General features: G+C 48.3%; 1 long non-coding RNA gene across 1 annotated transcript; it reads left to right on the top strand.

The window, feature by feature from the left end:
- The first annotated feature begins 7,972 nt into the window (after positions 1–7,972).
- Positions 7,973–16,700, top strand: LOC110130001 (uncharacterized). The gene is made up of 3 exons (XR_011487138.1): positions 7,973–8,131; positions 9,713–9,877; positions 16,274–16,700. It is a non-coding gene; the product is annotated as an uncharacterized lncRNA (long non-coding RNA).
- Positions 16,701–18,914: the final 2,214 nt, after the last annotated feature.

Below are 18,914 nucleotides of genomic sequence, written 5' to 3'. Positions count from 1 at the left end.
TCAGAGGCATACCCACTAAGTCATGTAGAGGATGCTGGAAGAGGACACTGAATGTCAGTTAAAGCAGGTTCAGGCTAATGCCACAAGCTGATGCTCGGGCAGTATGCCTTCCTTCTGAATCATTTTTTTCAGCATAAGACATGCTGTGGTATCTACTGTCTTAATCCTCCACTGACCTCTTTTATCCCTCTACACAGACTACCCCAGTTTTCCATTCAACTGGTGATGATTACCAAATCCACAATCCCTCTGGGAGAGTTTCCCACAGAACGGGGGTATTCGTTCTTTGCCACAGAGATTTGGTAAGGTGCAGAGGATGGTGCTTTGCAGGAATTTCAGAGACCTTCAGAGACCTTCAGATTTACAAACCACTGCATCTGCTTTGATTATCCTCGTTGACTTAAACATTGAAAGACTAATACCTTAGTTTCAAGTGGGGAAACTGTATGGCACCTCCACCATGGTCCGCTTTCACTGTGTTCTCCCCTCTGTCTTCTTCTTCTGCCTTCAGGAGACTCTTCCTTACCCTTCAATGCCCCATTGAAAAGTCTCTTCTTCTGCAAAGCCTTCCTTGACTTCATAGCCTGAACAAACCTCTCTCTCCTCTAGACTCCAATACTCCCTCCTACCTCTCATGAAGGTAGCATTTATCATGTTCTACTTGGGTCTCTCTGACAAGCCTGGGTGATCCGTGGTGGCAAGAACCACATCCCCTTCATTTTTATGGTACTTGACTCCTATAGCCTCTGAGGATTTGTTGAAAGAAGACCTGTGCTCTTTTATCCCACTTATTCTTTGTGGGATATTCAGCAAGACCCAGTTTCCCTAAAACTTAGCATGTGCATCTCTAAAACAAGGTCAGAAGTGAGTTTCACCCTGCCTACTCAAATCCCAGGAGACCAGTGATGGTGAAAGCTTCGCAAATCCCAAAGAACTACAGGGGTGTGTGAGGATTACTCTGAATGCCAACTGCACTGCTTTCAGGGACGCCTGCTGACTTGGCCCAAGACAGAAGGACATTGCAGCCATGCATGTTTTTGTTTCAGTGGTTGGATTACAAATCGTGAGTTGCCCTGAATACTGATGCCAGATGTACCTGCTTTGCCTGTGTGGATCCTTCCTTAGTCCTGGACAACAACCTCACAATAGCACCTGCCTAAAAACTTAGTTTGTCTTTGTCCCAAACCGCAGGGCAATGGTGTGTGAAACAATTCTTCTCAAGCCCTTCATTCATTCATCCATTCACTATTTCAGTGCCTTTCCTACCTGAGACAAGCAGGAGATGCAGAGTAGGAGGTGGTGAGCACTCCAACAGGGCTCAGCAAAACTTCCCAGGAGAGACGGAGGACCTGTAGGGAACTCCGGAGAGCAGCTTCCTTGGGAGGCTAACAACTGCGCTGTCTCTTCAAAGACAGGACTAACCAGAAGCCCCTGAGGAGGATGGAGAGGGCTTTCCTTGCGGCTAAAACAGTCTGTGCAAAACCTGAAGGTGAGCGAGAACTGGGTATGCTCAGGGCATAACAGGTTGTTCAGGCCGCGGCAGTGCAGAGACAAGGGTGCGGGGGCAGAGATAAAGCCCGCACATGACGCAGGAGCCAGACAGGGAAGGATCTGAAGAACCGCGACTTAGACCTCGCTGGGAGAGATGTCTGAAATTCCACCGCTAACACTTGCCGGAGGTCAAGCAGTTAGCCTGCTTGACCAGGAACACGTCCCAGGCTCCCGGGGCCGTGCTCTTTGGCATCCTTCACTCTGACGTAGGTGGCGGCCGCCTCTGGCCACGCGCCAGCGCGAGCCGGAGCCTGGGCCGGGAGGCGGCCTCCAGCGCCGGCAGGTCCTGGTGCTGCCCTCAGAGCCTCTGGGCTGGGTCGGAGGAGCCGCCAGGAGGCCGGCAGCCCACGGGGCTCCCAAGACACCCATGCCTTCCCCTCCCTAGTCAGTTTTCATTTTTCCGAAAGCTGCATTGGTTCGGGGGGCCAGGGAACCCCGATCAGGACTCCCTGCCTCCCTAGGCGGGGGCTCTGCCCTTTGTCATCCCTCCCGGCATGGGGGTGGGGGTGGCGGATGGAGGGTGGCCCCCGCCTTGTGAAAAGCGCCCGCCTCCCGCGGCCCCGCCCCGCCTCCCTGCCCACCCGCAGCCGTGAGCCGGCTTCCAGCGAGGAGCCGGCGAGCGCACAAAGGAAATGGCAAGAGGGTGAGTCACCCGGAGGCCCTGAGGCTCTCGCTGCCTGGGCTGCAGCCCACAACAGGACCTTTGTGCTGCTCTGCGGGAGGACCAGAGGGACAGCCTCGGGGAGGCGGCATTTCTGGGCGCTAACGCCCGGGAGAGGGGGAGGAATCTCCACCGGAAGGAGGATCAACCTCTCCGCGCCGCCACTCTGCAGAACCTTGGCTGGGGGCGCTCAAGATGCCGCTAGAGAGTGACCCGTGTACCATCTTGTCCAACTGCTTGTCCCCTCCGAGAGTGCACCTTAAAGGCGGAGGTCTGTCCCCTTCAGACCTCCTTTCCCTGTGGGGCGAAAGGCTAGAGGCCTGGGGCAGAGTCATTCAACTCTCTCTTCCTACCACAGTCCTTAATACAGCATTGAGAACATGCTGGAGATGGATATAGGATGGATGGATGGATAGCTAGCTGGGTGGGTGGGTGGATGGATGGACCAACAAACAAGTGGATGGAATAATTCATTCACACAAGTACAGCATGTGAGCAGCTTGTCCAACACTCTTATTTCACAAATGGGGAAATGAAGGCCCAAGACTTGGGAAGGCCTGGAGCTAGATCCCACAGCCAGTAGGTGGCTGCTCTAGATTGTGGGTACCATGCTGCCTGGCCTGCTTTGCCCAATCATGTAACTGCTGTAGTGTGGCCCAGGGAACGTGTGGAGGGCAGGGTGGACGTGTGAACAGAAGTCAAGGTGGTAGAAGTCCCCGTGTGGATAAGACAATCACCAAAGTTAAGGTCAGGTCCTAGGGACTTACTGGTGAGTGAAGGAGAGAAACCAGAGCAATGGAAGGCAGGGTTCCAGGCTGTAAGGTGATCTCAATCTCTTGGCCTAGACTGGTCCTAGAGTTTAGTAATATGGGGGAAGAATGAGCGTTTGTTGAGGACCTCGTGTATGGCAAGCATGAATATTTACTCCTTTGCACAACCCTGAGGGTGGTATCATTACATATAATGGAGACTGGGAGACCAGTGACCTCTAGGACAGTCAGCTGCCAGCTCTGTCAGGGCTTCAGAATGGCAGTCACCTGGTGGGGCCATCATGTGACAGGATTGGGTTCTCAGCGAGGCAAGCCCAGACACTGAGTGTTTTCCTCAGAGGGGGTCCACCTCTCAGGACTAATTCACCTCACTGTCAGTGTCTGACATGTTACCAAAGACTGAGGCGCAGAGGATCTGAGCTCTCCTCCTGGAGAAAAGGTGAGCCTACAAGGCTGGCAGGGGGCACGGAAGCAGAAGGAAAGGCTAAAACCCAAACCAGGGAGCTCTGATCACCTGGGGCCCTTGCTTCCACAGTCGGGTGGCCTGCCCTGAGCGGCACAGGCTGAACTCCTGAAGCCAGGCACGGCCAGGGCAGCATGCAAAGACAAAGCCTTTCTCCATGGCCTCTTCTTTCCCAATTCCCTTGCCAGTCATACTCACCACACTCCTTACAACAATCTTCTTTCAGTTCAAACCAAATCAATAGACTTGTCAAAAGCTTCAGACCAGCTGTTATAGCCACTCTCTGGAGACCACACCCTGGACGCCCTGATGAGATTCAGACGGTCCAGAAGTCCTGCCGTCTCTTGGCAGACCATGGCTTAGACAGATGCAGCCCATATGTGGCAAGCATCACTCCCCACCTCTGGCATTTCCCAGTTCCTTACAGAAGCTGATTTGAATTTAAGGATGAGGGCACTGGACTTCCACTTCCACAGACTTCCTAGATTATCCAGTTTAAAGATGAAGAGTTTAGAAGCTCAGTAACCTGCCCAAAGTCCTGCCAAAAACAATGGCCACCAAGATTCAAACCCACTCTATTGTGGACGATTCCCCTTAAGACTGTTAACAACTGTTGTTGTTGTTGTTCAGTCACTAAGTCATGTCCAACTCTTTGTGATCCCCTGGCCTGCAGCACATCAGGCTTCCCTGTCCTTCACTACCTCCCAGAGTTTCCTCAAATTCATGTTCATTGACTTGGTGATGCTATCTAACCATCTCATCCTAATGATATTAAAGGCCACCAATGGCTGAGGGCTTGCTGTGTGCCAGGCATATGTGCTTGGCACCTTACATAGGTTTTCTTTCACATGCTTCTCTCAGCAACGCCACAAGACTGTTCTCAGTTTCATTTCAGAGGTGAGACATGAGAAGCAGGAAAGAGACTTGCTTCAGCCAGGGTGACAGTTCAAGTGCTGAATTTCCATCCAATCATTAGCCTCTCTACCCAATCTCTTTGCCACCCCACTCCAGGGCAGAGTTAAGCAGGATGTCTGCAATAAGACCCCCCCACCCCCACCCAACAGTACTTCTGGTCCTGTCCTGGGGAGGAGAAGCCTGCAGCTTGGAGCAGGAGAGGAAGTAACAGCAGGGTTACCAAAGTCCAGAGTCTCCCCCTCTGCGTTGTTGGTCTAGGTCTGTATCAGCTTCCCAGAGAGGGACAGGTTCAGGCTGCCTGACTTCTGAGGACTAATACATTGGTTCACCTGTGAGATACACCGGCCAGAGGAGGTTGTGTTTCAGAGCACCGGCTGGGTCAGAAACTCTGTCCCTAGCTTCCTATTCCTGAGACTTTGGACATGTTACTCACCCACTTTGAATCCCAATTGAAACTGGGGGAAATAAAGTCAACCTGGTGGGGTGACTGTGGCTTAAAAAAGTATTTGTGTATGAAATGCTCAGTTCAGAGGTTGATGTTTAGTAGGAGTTCAATAAATGGTAATCCCTCTAATTTTCATTATTACTGTTAAAACTGGACTTGGTCAGCTGATAAGGTCTCCTGCACGGTGGGTGGATCTCACATTCCAGTCCAGAAGGCCGCTTGCTAGGAAAGCCAGGTAAGAGGGCAGGGCTGAGCCCTCAGCACCTGATAGCAGGATGAGGGGTGACGGACTTGGACTCCACTTCCTCAGACTTCCTAGTTACCAGTTTAAAGGTGAGGAGTTCAGAGGTTCAGTAACTTGCCCAGTCTCCCCTAAATAACGGCACCAATATTGAAACTCACTGGTCCCTCCCACCCCCAGGGTATTTCTGTTTGAACCCCAGTGTTGGAAGCACTCTTGTCTTTTCCTGGATGGAGCTGCTCATCATGACAACACTTTCCTGTCTCAGTACTCTCTTCTGACTGAAAATCAGGCCTGGGGCCACCTCATCTTTGCAGCCCCTGGAGGGTAACATCATGTGGCCCCTCTAAGACCCTGATCAAAAAATGTACCTTTCTGTGTGAGGCTTCCCCAGCTCCCCTAGGCAGAGGTAGACCAACCACATGCTGATGAGCTCATCGCGGTGTCTGAGACAGAGAGCAGAGGCCCACAGAAGTGGCTCTTGTCTTTCTGGAGCTTGAAGTCTAGTGGGACAATAAACAAAGCCCAGAAGTAAACCCCATCATTACAGTTTCTGGTAACTGCCCAGAACGGAATAGGCAACATAATATAATAGACAATAACTCTAGGAGTGATGGGGTCATCAGGAAAGGCCTTTCTGGGGAGGTGGCATTTACCCTGAGGCCAGAAGGATGAGATGGAGCCAACTTTGCCAAGAGCGGGAACAGAGGGTTCCCAGCATAAGAAACAGCTTTTCCCTCCCCAGGAGGGAAAGAATTTGGTCTGTTTCTCATTGAGAGAAAATCTGCTGGAGCAGATGGAGGGGCTGGGAGGAGGCGTAGCAGTCACACACAGGCAGAGGCCTCACTCCTCTGTGTCCCAGCTTAGATGTGTGATGGTGAGAATAAGACTGATTGTCTTTTATTGAGCATCTACTATGTGCCTCATCTACTATGTGTAGGCACTTTCCATAAACTCTCTCAGTTAATCTTCACTCTCCTGCCACTTCTGTCCAGTACCCGGGGTCCTTCTCTGTGCTCTCATCTTGCTGTCTTGTCAGTACTCCTCTGCGGGCTTGTTTTCTGTCCATTCTATCTACTCCACAACCCTCATTAAACTCTAAGTGCCTCTGTAAGGTGTCCCTAGACCCAAATACCTAGCCTGGAACAGGATGTTGCCACGTCTGTGGAGTTTTCAGCATCACTGCCCTTCTTCTGGTCCTGAGCAGTTCTAATTTGGGGAATCAATAAGATACTGAAATGTTTCAGGTAAAGTTGGTAGGAAACACACCAGGCATCCTGATGTAATGATTTCAGAAAGCCTCAGTTGCATCGGTAGCATGCCCAGAAATATTACTTATGTCAGCCAGTTCCAAGATCTTCTACACAGGGAGCTAATCTCACCCCTTTGTGTGTTGGTGTCTATTGCAAAGTGTGGCAGTCCCAGATTGGCCCCCTGATAGTGGGGGTCTAGACAGGCCATCGGAACCATGCTGCAGAGAGCAGGGAAGAGTTTGTGCCACTCAACACACTCACAGAGCACCTATTACATCCAGACCCAGGCAGATGTTCTGTTGAATATAAAAATGAATTCAGTATCCTTAGTCACAATATTACCAGGTTGACTGACTGTACGCAGTGTTCTGATGGCAGGACCAGTTTCACCTGGTGATGGGGAGGTGAGTGACACAGCAGGGGCCAGATCACAGAGAATCTTGAATGCCAGGCCAAAGGCTTTGGACTTTAGCTTGTAAGTAATGGAAAAGCAGGGAACCCAAAGTGCAATTTTTTTTAACTTTTTTTGAGAAGAGGCCATTGCTGATAGGTCTGTTTTGAAAGAGTCATTCTGGGGAAAAGTAAAGAAAACAACTGACAAGGATCTAGGAATAATTTTTAAAAACTGTGCTCAGAGGATGGCATCCCTGATGGTAGGGGCTTGGAGCAGCCCACTTTATTCACAGTGTGAGCAAGCTCTGGGGCTGGGAGACACAGAGAGATCAGAGATCCGTGTTGAGGAAGAGGCTGGGGCAGGGGTGCAGGGTGGCCAGGGTAGGACTGTTGCTATGGAAATGTCAATCAAAGTTTACCCAGAAACCCATGGTAAATGGAAAAATACTGGCCTGGAGTTGAAATCAGGTTCCAATCCAATTTTAGTCACGATAAACTATATAACTTGGAATAAGTCACTTTATTCTCTGAATAACTTTCTTCAGCTGAACAATGGAGAGTACAACCTCCAAATCTTGAATTGTAATAGATAAAAAGATGTGCAAGGCACTTATTGAATGTGAGTATACAAGGTCTTCTTCCAGGTGGTCACTTGGAATGAATCTTTTTCCTCCTTGCATGTTCCCATCTTTTTTCATCACATGACCTTAGACTGAGCCCTGTGACTCCTTAGGCCCCTCTAGCTCTAAACTTCTAGATTTCTATGACAGATTAGGATTTTGTCAGATTAAGTTGACTCAGGTCTACAGAACGCCCAAATGAAAATTATTCTCCTAAAAAATATCATAGTCAGGACTAAATAATAGAGCCATGTTGCATATTTAACACATATTTTACCAAATCTCAGCAGACTGTGCAATGTATTTTGGCTTGATTTTCAAATAAAAATGTTATTTATTTCTTAAATGCAGACAGTAAGGAAAAGGCAATTTTGTTCTCTGGTCATTAAAGATGGGCTATATAGAGTATGCTTCCTGTAGGTCTTCTCACCCTTTTCAGCTTGAAATTTTCTTTACTGAAATTTACCACAACCAGTGGAGATGGTTTGTTTTGAAAATACAACACTGAGAAGAGAGTGCCACCCAGAAAAAGGGCAGATGGAGGGAATGTGCAGCCACCAGACAACTTTTCCAGGCTTGTTAGAAAGACACTGGCATCTCTTTGAGTGAACTCTGACCAATGTGATGCAATAATAGTGACCTGGAGCTAGGGTTCTGCATGGCTGGCCCGGCCAGCACCTTCTGTGCACGGAGCCTTGGTCTCCAAAGGAGCAGACTGTGTGCGCTCCCACCTTCCTGCTTGGGAGCAGGAGGCGTTGGACTCAGAGGTTCTCTTGTTTCTTGAATCACCAAACCAGAGTTCAGAGATCTAAAACAGATGTAAGATCATCCCAGTGTGAAGGGTATAGTTAATTTACAGAACGGATGCTTCCACTTGTAAAATCTTTACTGTGCTTTTCTGTCTGACTTGGGGGTAATTTTGGAAAAGAATAGTGAGGTTGAGGAATGCTACCCTCACTTGAGTGGGGGAGGAAATACAGCGTAAGGATGTAGAAGATAGAGATTTGGCCTCAAGAAGACTAAGAGAGAGAAGCTCCCCAGGAGAGAGAGAAGCTCCCCAGGGACCATCGTCTTCTCTGGATACTCAGGACAGGGGTGCCAGAACTCCACACAGGTGGCCAAGGATGGTATCCCAGCCTGGGCCCTCACAGCAAGCAGCTCTATAGCACAAGCTGGTAGTTTATCTGGGGACTTGATCCCAAGAAACAGGAGAGAGGCTGGGGAGGGCAAAGGGGAACGAGGAAGAGCCAATCTGAGGGTCTGTCCAGCAGGAAACCAGAGCTTGAACCTGGGGACACGCAGAGAACTGTGAAGGGAGCATTTGTCGACCACGGGCTCTCACTGAGCACAGGTCACCTCATGGGTCGTAACCCCCCTTTCCCCTTCTACTTCCAGATTGATTTCCTCAGGCACTCTGCTTGATGGTGGCAGAGGAGCCTAGGGGCAAGAAGGGAGAGAAAGGAGGTGCTGGGAGAGTGGGGGTGGAAGCAAGTCCTGGCTGAAGTAGCAAGAGGGCTGACAAGATGAAGGCACTCAGCAAGTTAGAAAAGTCGACGCTTATTAGCGGCAAGTGATGATGGACTCACCCCGTCACAACTGGACTCCCAACCCACGAATGGGGAACAGGGTAGTTTTCTGTTTAATAGTTTTAGAAGATTCTAGAAAGACAATTTTCTTAGAAAGGAGGAGAAAATGGAAGAAAAGAAAGAAGGGAGGAAGGAAGGGGGAAGGAGGGAGGGAAGGAAAATTGCTAGAATCTCAGGGAGATGCAAATTCAGTAGGAGTCGTAAGTTAAGTGGTGTCAGGTTGCTCAGTCATGTCCAACTCTTTGTGACCCCATGGAGTGCAGCCCTCCAGGCTCCTCTGTCCACGGAATTCTCTAGACAAGAATACTGAAGTGGATAGCCATTCTTTTCTCCAGGGGATCCTCCTGACCCAGGGATTGTGGGTCTCCTGCTTTGCAAGCAGATTCTTTACTGTCTGAGCCATCATAAACAAACCTAGAGTATTCTTTTTGTATAATTGCAAAGCTAATTCATGCCTAAAATATTCCAACACTTAGAATATACAGTGAATAAGTTCTGTTCTATCCCAGGTCTCAGTTTCTCTCCCCAGAGGTAATTACTGTTAAGAGTTTCTTGTGTATCTGTCCCAAAATATTTTATGCATATGAACACATGTATATTTCATTTTAAAATCACAACTTAAAACACACTTTCTGTTTCGAGAATTGTTTCACATGAGCATGTGTAAATCTAACTCATTAAAAAAAATTCCTACATAATATTCCAGAAGGAATTATTTAATTAGTCTCCTTTTTATGGACAGGTAGTGGATTTTTTTTTTTCTTCACTGATTACAATGAACTGTTGAATATTCTTGTGTGTCCTTTGTACGCAGATGTAAGAAATTTCACATTTCTGGGAGTGACCAAAAAAAGTGTGGTTAAACTTTGAGCAGAGATTGCCAAGTTACACTTGAAGGATTCTTGCAGATGTGTCCCTGGGGAGGAGAGTGCCTGCTGGGGTTCCCAGTTCTCAACACTTGGTGATCTTTATGAATCTAGTAAGTAAGAAATTAATCTCCTTGTACTTTAATTTGCATGCATTTAATTGTGAGTGATACCCAACACTTTATCCTGTTTTTATAAACCAAGTGTTTTTTCTTTCTGACAGTGCTTGTTTAAGAGCCAAAGTAGCAGACACACATATGGTTGGTGTGTAGGCTTTGCCTGAATGAATCATGATTGATCTAAAAACCTGTTGTGCCAGACGTGGCAGGGAGAACAGGGGGCAAAGGCGATACAGCCCCTGTCTGTAGCACTTAGGTCATGGAGGGGGGCATCCAGATACCAAGCAAAAGCGATAATGTGCTTCAGTGTCACAGAGCGAATTGGAAAGTGCCCCACAGGCAGCAAGCTAGCCCTCTGACCTGCTGCACCTTCCCAGCACAGCAAGGCGGGGTGGGGGGCGGGTAGTTAAAAATTAGAAGACAAAGGAGATGGGGCGGAGTGTTCTCAGTAGGAGGCAGTGGGGCCGCAAGTGTGAAGTCCCCAAGGTGACAGACAGCATTAAATGACAGAAATTTGGAAAGGGTGACAGTGGGGGCAGGGAATTAAGAGGGAAGCTGGGGAAGGAGGAGAAGAATTAGAGCCGTGAACTAGCCCTGTTTGCCAGAAACGGAGAACAGGACCTCCCTGGCTCATCTGGATGAGTGCATCACCCCAGGGGCTGAGGCTGCAGGAGGGGGCTGCTGATGAACTGCGCTAAGGATTTGGGACTTTTTATCTTAAGGGCAATAGTGAACAGTTAAAGCTTTCAACAGAGAAGTAATATGTTAGGGTCGAATTTCGAATTTCGAGAGGTTCGGTGTTGTTTGGAGGAGGAAGGAGGGGGTGGTGTGGCCAGGCTGGAGCCAGGGAAGGTGTTTACCGTGTCACAGGTAAGAGCTGAAGCTGCCTGGAACCTGGGTGGGATTGGCAGTGAAGACAAGAGCCATGGGCAGACTTGGAACTACTTAGGAAGGGGATGCAGCAGCGCGGTTTCAGGACCGACTGCTGTGGGAGTGAGGGAAAGAGGAGGGAGCACCGGGCCGCGCTGGTGTTCCCTGAGATGTGGAGCAGCTGCTGTCAGAGGAGCAGCTGGGGGTGGTGTTGCGAGGAGGGAGCAAAGGGGTCAGAATTCAGTCTGTGGAGGCGAGGGGCCTGAAAGACATGCTCACAATCAGATGCAGGAGGTGGTTTCATTATCTGGATCTGCAATTCAGGAGAGAAGATCAGAATGGACATACAGCTTGGGGCAACTTCACCTTAAAAATGCTTCCTGGAGTGTGTAAGAACCCCCACGGATGGGGAGAAAAGCCTGATTTAAGGCTGTAAAGATAATGACATTCATTAAAAACAAACTGAAAAAACACTTTTACAAAAGCTCTAAGTAATTCACTTTAGAATAACTTAAAAATATTTAGTAAAATTGTCTTGTATATGTTTTAACAGGCTCTGCCAGAGCCTGTGTGTATATGGAATGATGGGTCAGAATCTGGTAAGACTCTTCTAGATACCCTTCAGGTCACAGGCTGCTTGTCAAAAAGTTTGTGCTCACTGGACACAGAGTCAGGTGGAAGAATCTGAGGGTGGAGACCTCAGAACACAAACACACAACATCCTCAACTGCCCAAGCCAGGGACGCTGCTGGCCTGGGGTCTGGTAACCAGGGCCCTCCCTGAGATGCAAGCTCCTGGTAGAGCCAAGGTCTGTTAGAACCCGGAGATGTCCTCATCCCTGACCACAGTGAGGCCCTATTTTGCTGTGAAAGTGCTGCGTATGTTGTGAGAGAGTAGGGCACTTGCCAGCAAAGATCTACAGAGACCATCACGGCCATATAAGCTGAGAGGGCTTGAGGAAGCAGGCTCACCAGGGCCGCAGGCTTGCTCCCTCCCTGGAGGCACGTTGCTATATGTCTGCTGAGGCTCTGCGTCCACTGATCCCAGCTGACTTTAGAAAGTTCTCCCCATGCACTTGTCACTTTGCAGAACAGGCATCAGAGGCCTGATCTGTGCAAGCAGACTGCCCGGGAGGGTTGCCAAGGGAAGCGAGGGAAGATGAGGAAGTGCTGCCCATCAGAGAAGGTACTGGCCCCCTTTCCCAGTAGGCAAAACGAGATCAGATCCTTCAGATGTGTACAGCATCTTAGTGGCATCATGGACAGTGTTCCCTTGTCAGAGAGGAACATATTTGTCCAGTGTTTCTTGGCCAATAAATGATAAAAGTGGGACTTGGTCCTGGGTCTTTTCTATTACTTCACCATCCATTCAACAACTGCTGTTTCCTGAGCCTTTGCTAATCCTTTCCACTGCCCAGGACACAAAGAAGAGCAAGGCCCACAGCCACCCTCACGGGCACTGTGCAGACACCTTCCTCAGTGGGCATCCCAGCATCCTGCCCTGGACCAGCCTCTCACAAGGACCCCCACCCCATCCCACATGAGCACCAACACCTCCTGCTGCGGTGCCCCCTGCATAGACTCCTCCTCACCCACCTGGGGTCTGACGGTCTGCAGGGCTTCCCAGGTGGCGCTAGTGGTAAAGAACCCACCTGCTCATTCATGCAGGAGGCATAAGAGACTTGGGTTCGATCTCTGGGTCGGGAAGATTCCCTGGAGGAGGAAATGGCACACGCGGTCTCTCCTGCATATGGCGCCACCCTCCCACATGGACAGCTTCCTCACTCCCATGGGCCCCAGCCTCACCAGGGCTCCCACCCCCTGTGAGAGCCTCCTCCTTACTCTGGTTAACTCTGCCCTTTTACTCTGGGCACTGCTCAGGTGTGGAGGCCTCCTTGGCTCCACCTCACTCCATCCCTTCTGGACAGAAGTTTCTGGAAAAGGGAAGACAGCTCATTCTTGTGGTCTCTTACTATACCCATCCATCTCCATTCTGTAGGTATTTCCATGTCCCCAGGACTAGTTGAGTTCTCCAGTTCACTGAGGTCTTTGTTGGGTCCCACCAAGTCTCCCCTGCCTCTGATCCTGTTTCTGTACCATCTTTGATGACCCAGATTTCAAGTGCCAAAGCTGCGAGGTTCTGTTGGAAAATGTGAAAGAACACCTCTGATCACCACTCTGCTTTGTCACCCCCTGCAGTGCTGTGGGCCCTGCATGTCCATCTGGAGTCAGACAGCTGTTCCAGGGTATATCTGGAGTAGGCAGCTTGTGCCAACCTCCCCACGCTGGGCTGGAGACAAATCTGAGTGACAGATACCATGTTGTGTGTGGGATTCCCTGCCCTCGTCTTAGAATCTGTACCTACCAGACCAAGCTTGCAATGCCCTAACTCCTGTTCTCTTATGATAAACCTCTTAGGGGGCTGCTGAGACCCCAGCATGAACGGACTTCTGATTGCCCATTGCCACACATTCTAGATATTTCTAAACTCCAGCTGCGGGTACAGTTTGCCCTGAAACTGGACCATCTGCAATTGTCTGGCTGAGATAGCTGTCCTTAGACTGTTTTCCTCTCTCCTTCACTGTGCTCCATATATGGTGGGTCCTTGTTTTGTCACCCAGCCATTGGCTAAGACTCTTGCAGTTCTGAGGAATGAGGACTTGAAAAGGATCATGGAAGAGACAGGCCAGGGCCCATCTGCTACAATTTAAGTCCACGCACACCTGAAAGGCCACCTGGGGTCTTTTCCCTCCCATCTACCTCAGCCTTTAGCCAGCCCAGAGGAAATTAGATTCTGTTTTCTCCTTTTATGATGAGTTAGGGAGGAATAAGATGTGATCAGGTACCTGTGATCAGGTAACTTGTCTATGGAGATTTATCAGACCATGGCTAGGTCTCCAGGGAGTGTTGGGAAACCTTATTGGGAACAGACACCGAGTCTTGGAGAAGGTTTCATTGGCTGGGATCACCCAATTCCACTGTTCCATTTGCCATCCTTTTCAATTCCTGGATTCTAACTCAGAGTGGGCTGTTTTTAAAAGTTGACAAGAGAAGGCACACACCCAGTTTATGAGTGTGTGGAGAGAAAGCTCCTCCTGCAGAAGGAGGGTGGCCCAACTTAATCCGAGAAAGTCAGGACACCTCCGCCCATGGAAGTCCTGCTGGGAGTCCCAGGGACTGACTCTGTCTGCTCTGGGACTTCCCCTCTGTCCCACAGGTGCCACTGCCACGCTCAGCAGTGAATCCCTGATCCAAGAAGTGGAGGAAAGTGGGGAGGTGGAGGGGAGCATCTGTTCTTGGGCGCCTGTCTTTGTAGCTCCTGGGCAGCAGGAGCACATAGCAGGAGGGGCACAAGCTGACTGCACTGCCCTGTCCCGGGTGCCATCCCTTCCAGAACCCTTACAGCAGGGCTAGCCAATAGGACCTTCTGCAGCACTGGACACGTTCTGTATCTGTGCTGTCCAACAGGATGGCCTTTTAGCCATCCATCTGTGGCTCTTGAGCCCTTGAAATGTGGCTAGTGTGGCAATGAACTGAATTTTCTATTTTCTTTCATTCTAATTAATTTGCATTTATATTTACATAGTCTCATGTAACTAACGGCTACCATATTGGACAGTGTGGCCCTGGGCAATGCCCTGCTCTGCTGGGCACTCTCATCTCACTCAGGCGTTGCTAGTGATGGACTGGATTCCTTGAGGCACCAAAAAAGTGGCTTGTGGGTGAGTGGAGAAAACACCTCTTCCTGAATTATGCTCCGTGACAGGGGTCCCAGAGAGTGCTGTTCCTGCCTTTTTGGAAAAAGCTAGCTCTTTCTGAGTACTTACAGTGTCTAACTTTCCACTGGGTATTTGAGACCTCAACAAGGTCTGGAGTTGGTATTCAGGCTCCAGAGACCTGTGACTAAAGCATCCTACTGCATAGACTCCCCAGCCCTGGGCCATTTCTGCTCAGCAGACACCCTCTCCCAGGATCCCCTCAGCATCCTGCTATACCGTTCTCCTCCCAGGTCAGAAAACCAGCTGCTTCCTTCAAGAAGCTTTCAAACTCCTGAGAAGACAAAGAAATTGCTTGGCAAAGGAAGAAATAAAACACCTAAGCAGACCAGGGCAGCCAAGGAGAGAGCAACTCTCTCTGGAGCCGTGGTCCTCAAAGTGCGATCACTGAACCACAGCACTCGCATTAGCTGGAAACTTGTTGGAAACACAAGTCTGCTCAGACCCAGACTGTTGAATCAGAAATTCCAGGGGAGGAGCCCAACAATCTGTGTTTTAACGAGAATTCAGAGGCTCTCAGAGTGTGAGAACTGTAGGGCGGAGATGGGTGGGGCAGAGGGAATAGGGCTGACTTCTCAGAAGATCCCAGAACAAGCTTCCTGGCCCTGAAGAGGAGCACAGGGCAGTGGGGAAGGAAGGCATGCCTAGGCACAGGCCCCGCACCACATCCCACAACTGTATCCACGCTCCCCATACCTTCTGATACATATTTAATAATCTTGGAATCATAATTTTGTAGATGTTACATTGTTTAGAGTAAATGGCAAAGTATTCTTCAGAGTCAAAATTGCTTTTTTTAAGCTTATTATTTTGTATTTTATTTTGCATTTTGTAATTTATTTTGTAAATTAATAATGTTGTGATAGTGTCAGGTGAACAGTGAAGGGACTCAGCCATCCATATACGTGTATCCATTCTCCCCCAAACTTCCCTTCCATCCAGGCTGCCACATAACATTGACCAGAGTTCCCTGTGCTATACAGTAGGACCTTACTAGTTATCCATTTTAAATATAGCAGTGTGTACACGTCCATCCCAAACTCCCTATCATTCCCCCTGGGAACCCTAAGTTTGTTCTCTGACTCTGTGAGTCTCTTTCGAGTCAAAATTGCCTTGTAAAAGAGTTCTTGGTTGCACCTGATTTTGTGTTCTAAATGTAAGTAAGGATTCTCTTTATGCTATTTTTAAAAGTTTACAAAATTTACCTAATGAACTCACCCAGTCTCTTTCCTTTGACTCCTTTAAGGAAAGCATATAACTCTTAATGCAAAATGTCTATTCAAACAAATCAAAGATGTATAGCTAAGACACTGCTTATTAATAATCCTGTTCTCTTGGACATTTATTTCTTCATCAGCTCTATTTCCCCTGCAATCCGCCTACCCACCTTCTCCCTCCAACCCCCTATATACTTCCTGGCACTGAGCAAGGAAATCAGGCAACCAACTTGCTAAAACTATATAAAGGTAAAGATGAAGATCTAAGTAAGAGACTTCCTCACTTCAGTGTGCTTTTGTGCATGGATGATATGTGGAAATTTCATGGTTTAGTGAAAAAAGCACAGGTGGAATCCTAGCTTCACCTCTTACTAACTAGTCATTATGCTCTAAGTCTGTGCTTCCTCTTTTCCATGCCTTTTACATGAGGCTAAGGATGTGTTGTGAGTGTTACATGAAACAATCATGTGTGAAGTAGCTGACACTTAATAAACACTATTTGTTTCTACCCTCCTTTTCTTCTTCCAGGATAAACGTGGGGAACATGAAAACATCTCAGACTCCGAACAAGATTACTTTGAGTCTAAGACAGCAATGTACTATGACCTTGGGTGAATTATTGAACGGCTTACCATCCCAGGTTCCTCATCCTTAGAATGAGGGTGGGAAAAACCATCTCAAAGGATCATCCTGAGGATTAGAAATCTTGATACATGCCAAGGTCATGAAAGAGTACCCAAAGAGAGACCACAGGAAGCACGGAATGTAGGTTAGCTTGTGTTACTGATGTTATTATTATCCTCGGTTTTCAACTGTTTCGGACAATGAGATTGTCAGGGCAGTGGCCTGTAGATAATGAAAATCTTCCCATGCACCGAGACCTCTAGAGCCTTGAGCAACCTCTTAGCACTGCAAAACTATTTCCACAAAATAAACACTCCTGTTCCCTCCAGAACCTCTTTCTCATTCCTTGAATTTTAAAAATTATATATTCTGATGAGTTTTGATGGTTTACCTGATCTCTGTCACAGGACAGCCGTTTCCCTACAGACCTCATGAGACGATTTGGAGTAAATAATTTTGGGGGAAAGGGAAGCAGATTGATCAGTTGATCAGTTCTCTCACTTTGTTTCATAAAAAAAATTAGGATGACAAAGCCAAAGAATCTAATTTTATGCTAGTTCTCTGTTTTCTTTTTAAATTATTATCATTAATCCCTCAAAAAAACTGTTTGACTCAGGTCTCTAAGGGCTTCCCAGGTGGCAATAGTGGTAAAGAACCCGTCTGCCAAGGCAAGTGACATAAGAGATGAGGGTTTGCTCCCTGGGTTGGGAAGATCTGGAGAATGGCATGGCAACCCATTTCAGTATTCTTGCCTGGAAAATCCCATGGACAGAGGAGCCTGGCGAGGTACAATCCCTGGGGTCACGAAAGAGTTGGACACGACTGACACAGCTTAGCATGCACAGGTCACTAAATTAAATAAATTGACCTTTGGTCAAATGGTTTTGTGGGTCGAAATACTGTTCTGAATGAAAACTTGTCTTTAGATTGGGGCATGGGCTATTTTGATAGGGAATTGTTGAGGATATAGATAGATTTCTCCTTAGAGAGTCTTGGCTTACTTTTCTTATCACTGAATTGCCTGGGATGGAAATCCCAAAGGTTCTCCATAGAAGTGAATATTCTCCATTGATAACATTTTATTCAGAAGTAAGAGGAAACCTAGCCCTTCACCTCAGAATTCTGTGTCCCTTTGTCTCATGTTTTATTACTTAATCCCAACTTTGTTTGGTTTTTGTTTTCCTTCCTCCAAATCAAGCAGTGTGATTTGCTCATTTATTGCCTCTTAATGGGGTGCAAATAGCCACCCCACTTCCAGATCCATCCACTCCTGCAGGACTCTTCCTAGGAAGAGTCTAGGGGACTCTAGAGTCTTTGGGGACTCTTCCTCCCCAAAGCCACTCTGCCCCAGACCTCTGATATATGCTACCTGACATGGTCTTTGAGTTCGTGGTGGTAGTTTAGTAGCTAAGTCGTGTCCAAACCTTTGTAACGGCATGGACTGTAGCACTCCAGGCTCCTCTGTCCATGGAATTTCCTAGGCAAGAATACTGGGGTGGGTTTCCATTTCCTTCTCCAGAGGATCTTCCTGACCCAGGGTTTGAACCCGCATCTCCTGATTGGCAGATGAATTCTTTACCACTGAGCCAGCTGGGAAGCCCACAGTCTGAGTTCAGTTCAGTTCAGGTCAGTTGCCCAGTCCTGTCCGACTCCTTGCGGCCCCATGGACTGCACCACGCCAGGCTTCCCTGTCCATCACCAACTCCTGGAGCGTGCTCAAACTCACGTCAATCAAGTTGGTGATGCCATCCAATCATCTCATCCTCTCTTGTCCCCTTCTCCTCCTGCTTCAGTCTTTCCCAGCATCAGGGTCTTTGCAAATGAGTCTGAGTTACTCATCTATAATATTCAGAAAACATCCTACTGCTTTATCAAAACAGAGTTCTTTATGTATGGTTCCCAACTCTGCCTACACACTCGAATAACTTAAATAACCTATCTCTTACTAAATGCAGAGATGAGGCCCCATGGCCACACCAACTGAATTACATGCTGGAAGACTGGGGCCCATGCATCAGCATTTTAAAGCTCCCAAAGGATAGCTGGGACTGAGGCTCACTACTATGGACGGACAAAGCCTAAGTGAGTCTTTGTTATTGTTCAGTTGCTAAGTCATCTCCAACTCTGCGACCCCATGGACTGTAGCATGCCAGGCTCCTCTGTCCTTCACTATCTCCCAGAGTTTGCTCAAATTCATGTCCTTTGAGTCAGTAACACTATCTAACCATCTCATCCGCTGATCCTCTTCTTTTACCTTCAATCTTTCCCTGCCTGAGGGTCTTTTCCAACGAGTGGGCTCTTCACATCAAGTGGCCAAAGTACTGGAGCTTCAGCTTCAGCATCAGTCCTTCCATCGAATATTCAGGACTGATTTCCTTTAGGATTGACTTGTTTGATCTCCTTGAAGTCTAGGGGGCTCTTAAGAGTCTTCTCCAGCACCACAGTTCAATAGCATCAGTTCTTTAGTGCTCAGCCTTCTTTATGGTCCTGCTCTCACATCTATACATAGTGACCTGCAAAATTTCCCCTAGGTATGTGAGGAGAC

This window comes from Odocoileus virginianus, chromosome 4, assembly GCF_023699985.2.
Source record: "Odocoileus virginianus isolate 20LAN1187 ecotype Illinois chromosome 4, Ovbor_1.2, whole genome shotgun sequence".
Classification (NCBI taxonomy): Eukaryota; Metazoa; Chordata; class Mammalia; order Artiodactyla; family Cervidae; genus Odocoileus; species Odocoileus virginianus.
This window is presented reverse-complemented; position numbering and strand designations above follow the sequence as displayed.